The sequence below is a fragment of the Tarenaya hassleriana genome, unplaced genomic scaffold (assembly GCF_000463585.1).
Source record: "Tarenaya hassleriana unplaced genomic scaffold, ASM46358v1 Cleome109, whole genome shotgun sequence".
NCBI classification, from domain to species: Eukaryota; Viridiplantae; Streptophyta; class Magnoliopsida; order Brassicales; family Cleomaceae; genus Tarenaya; species Tarenaya hassleriana.
Genome location: NW_010961180.1, coordinates 314,177 through 318,769, shown reverse-complemented (window position 1 = coordinate 318,769; position 4,593 = coordinate 314,177).

Here is a 4,593-nt window from a genome sequence, read left to right as displayed (position 1 = left end):
TCACTCTATGTCCCCCCACATCATCATCCGGCCAAATCTTTGAGAGGAAAAACCTTATGCAAGTGTATGCATGCATTCCTAGACCTATATGTACATGTGCAACCTATTGATGACGATCCATGCAAATATGTACACAATGCAAGACTTTTTTTTCCGATGAATATGGAATGCATGATTCTAAGTGCAAATGATGCATGATGTGTAGGGTTCATGGGTACGATGTGCGTTAGTGCATTCCTCCCCCCACACTTGAATCAAACACCGTCCACGGTGTTGACTCACGGCTAGTTGAGAGATTCCAAAGGAGAAATAAGGAATGGAATGAAAGGGGTGAGTGTGTTACCTTTTTTGATGGGGTGGAGTTGCATTCTAATTTCTCTTTTGTGGATGTCGTAAGCCCATGAAACCTATGCAGTGTGAGAGAACTACAATTCTATGTGATGTTAGCTAAAATGAATGCAAAGGAGTGAGAGTTAAGAGAAGGAACCGAGCGGGTCTTTAGCAGGATCCATGGGATGAGGACTCTTGTCCGGAGTCTGTGCCGAGGTCCGATGAGACTTCAAAACGGATTCCTTCTTCGGTTAGAGGAGGTAGTACAAAATAGGCCATGTCGAATGATCGATATCTACTCTCGATGTCCACGAACCTCCATAGTATGTCCCCGTTTTGTTCTTAGACAAAATTGTTCTCCAAAAGATGCATGTAGTTGATCTTGTGCCCGTGGATGAAATCATGTGTATATGCTCTAAGATCGACGCCCACTCGCTCTGCAATCATGGTTACTATTGCTCCAAAACAAATTGACTTGGTGGTTGAGGTTATTACCTTGTGCATATGCAGTGCTACCCTTGAAGCGACGTTTGCAACCTCTAAACGGTTGTTCATCATGAAGTGGAGAGGTTCCATGACATGTTTAGTTCTGTGATGGAGACGGTTTGCGTATCCTCGCGTGCAAATAGGGTGGATGCCATGAATTGCTGGAGGTAGCGGACTGCGGGATGTCGTATCATGAAGGCCTCGAGTTGCCAGGGGGTGAAGATCGCGGCCGCTATTTGTGTCCAGAATTTTCAAGCCTTGGCGATCGTGATCTTCGGGATTGTCACCGTGTTGCCCGTTTGAACGCCCAAAATTTGAGTGAGTTGCTCTATCTTAAGATAGTATTGGCGCCCTTCTAAACGGAATCCGATGTAGCTGCTTCGAGGGTCGGCGTTCCTCGGGATGAAACATTGGAAGGTGCAGGTGAATTCTGTTAAGAAAGGGGGGGGGGGGGGGGGGGGGTTGGCGCGAAATAGATGTTCCCATCTGGCGAGTTGGAATATACCCTCGATCCTCTCATAGAGTTGCCTCGGTCGAATGCCATGGTGCACGAATTTTGAAGCCTTAATCCCCCTCTGATGGATTTGGTGTAGAAGAAGCGTCTCCTCATAGGATCAGGGTTGAAACTGGATCGGTTCCTCGTGTTCTTGCTCGACATCAATACAGATTGCATCCACAAGACTCGAAAAGTGGGCGTTTTGTGGCTTGAAGTCGTGTAACTCCGGTATTGTATCCGAAATGTATTTTCGTGCCCTTCCCCAACAATTGCTGGAATCCATCTGAAACATACGGAAAACATCATCAAAAAAAGTGGTCAGAGAAAGTGAGCGGGTCGCCCAAAAAATGGGCGGTCGCTCGGCCCGGTGATTTTTTTGCTCAGAGAAAACGAGCGGGTCGCCCAAAAAATGGGCGACTGCTCGTTCTCTTCTTTCTCGGCCATTTTCATTTTTTTTAATGCGGGCGACCGCTCATAAAATGAGCGGCTCGCCCGTTTTGTCTGTTGAATTTTTTTCTTCGCCTTTTTTCGAGTGTTCCGTTGATCAGAAAGTTTCCGCTGCTCGAATTAACAGAAATGACATGCATTCAAGCAATGAAATGTAGTTCAAAACAACCCAAGAGTCTAAAATCCGAAGCATAGTTCAAAACAACCTAAACATGCCATGGTTTAGCAAAATGTGATCCAAAACACCGGTAAAACAAAGCATCAGGGTTAAACTCGTCCTAGGATAAGGTAGATCATGGTGCTGCCTTCTTGCTGCCCTTGCTGGTCTTGTTTGCTCCGAAAGTGGATGATGCACCGGTCTCGCTATCATGGTGGGAGTCTTCATCTCCGGAGGCATCTTCATCCATCATCTTCTCAACCGTACGGATGATCTCGCTTTGGGCACTCTCAATAGAACAGTTGAGAGTGGCTTCAAGCGTGACAAAGTGATCTTCCATCGATTCTTCGATGGATGCGAGACGAGGTCCAAAACCCTCTACGGTGGTGAGGCGAGTATCGAAGCTCTCCAGCTTTTGGATGATAAGGTCTAACCTGGGATCGGGGATAGATGTCGATGTCCCTTCACCATCAGCAGTCAAGAGCCTTCCCCTGCGATGCGTGCCGGAGGAGTCTCAAGAAAGTCTAGACGCAGTGTCTCATGGGTGAATGTCTCTATCCCTCACATGGTAGACGCAAGTATCGCTTGAGTCCATCGTCGCCTAGATAGATCCATTCCTCTCCTATTCTCCGGATGTGGCCTCGAGTCTTGAGGGAGTCCATGTCAAGGAGGCAATGCAAATTGATGACGTCTTCTTTGTAGAATGTAATCCCTGTGTCTACCCTCCGAGCTATCTTTGTGATGATGCCTCCAACGCATATTTTAACGTCCTTAGCCTTCGTGTTGGCCATGTTGTACAGATGGATTGCTACCCTTGATGCCAAATCCATGGTCGACCATCCTCCTCGCACACAATCATCGAGTGATGGCCCGTCATGAAATTCTTGGAGCGCCAAATATAGATAACCCATCTCGAGCTTATGGATCTTACCCAGTTCGTCACGAGCGAATATGGAGTTAGACATGAATTGATGAGCGTATCTGATCGCTGGGTGCTGGATCCAAGAAATCTTGCCTGCAGAGCTGGAATATCTTCGGATGGCTATTTTCTACCAGAATTCTTGGAACACATAGGCGGATATCGTCGGTATGATCGAGTGTTTTCCCTTGGGGACGTCTAGGATGTCTGCAAACTGGGACATGTTGAGCCGCACCCATTTTTTGTCACACCAATACAAACACCTGAAGTTTTTTGTTCATCAAGCATATGTTCGGTTGCACTTGACTCCGGTTGAACTGCAACTTTGATCTTGATCTCACCACCATCACGAAGACCCTTTGATTGCCAATTTGTACATTCACCACCAGAGTCTCCTCGGCCCAAACACATATAATATATAATATCTCGGGCTTGTGACTGAGAAATTTCATATGTACCTTGGTATCTTGGTTTGGAAACTTTGGATTTGGTCATATTTTGTATATCTGAATCAAACCATCCTTCAATACGATCCAACCTTTGATGTATGACCTTAAATTCAACTCGCATGGTCCTTCGTAGCTCACCCATCATAGCTTGCATTTGAAGTAGGTTTGCTTCTCCATATGGTTGATTGTCTTCGTTACGATTTTGTTCATCTGCCATGATTTCTCTGATGATCTCACACACACTTGCCTTTTACCCCTCTTTAGTATTCTCAATATGGTTCTTATTGAACTATTATAAAACAAGATCGAAAATCTTCTCCGCAATAATTCAAAAGAGAAACAAAGGAATAAGATGTAAGAAGATGTAACACGATTGAAAACCAATTCAAAATCGTAGGAAGGAGTTGTAAGATGACCTTTTTTTTTAGAAATGAAGATGAATAGAGATCACTATTTTTTTCTTTTGAAAGAAAACATGTTTTCTTTTTTTTTTCTTTGGGAAAATCCCAAAAAAATTGTCGAACTTGGAGATAGCTGACATATTAATACTAAACTTTTCAAATTTCTAAATTAAATATGAACCCGTCCATTTTGACACAAAAAATACTGAACTTGTAAATTTTTTACAAAAACCTCATCGACGTTAAACAATGTTAAATTGATTAACGGCTGATCTGACGTGGCGGATGACTCAACGGCTCGTCATCCGCCACATCAGAGAAAAATTTAAATAAAAAATAAAAATAAAAATAAAATAAACAAAATAAAAAATAGAAATAGAAATAAATAAAAATAAAAATAAAAATAAAAATAAAATAAAAACAAAAATAAAACAAACTAAAAATAAAAATAAAAATAAAAACAAATTAAAATAAAATAAAAACAAAAATAAAACAAAATAAAAATAAAATAAAAATAAAAACTAAAAAATTTAAATTTAAATTTAAAATTGAAATTGAAATTTAAATTTAAATAAAAAAATAAAAGTAAAAATAAAAATAAAAATATAAAATATAAAATAAACAATATATATACAAAATATACACACAAATATATACATATACATAAAATATTAAATATTAAATATATATATATATGTATATATATATTTATTTAATAGTTACTATTTAATGTATATAAATATATATGTGAATTTTGAAATGTTTATTATATTTTTAATTATTTGTAATGTAATTACAATGATTTTAATATATATATATATAGTTGTGTATATATTGCATATATATTGTATATTGTTTTATATAAATACATATATATATGTACATGTATATAACAGAGCCGGATCAAA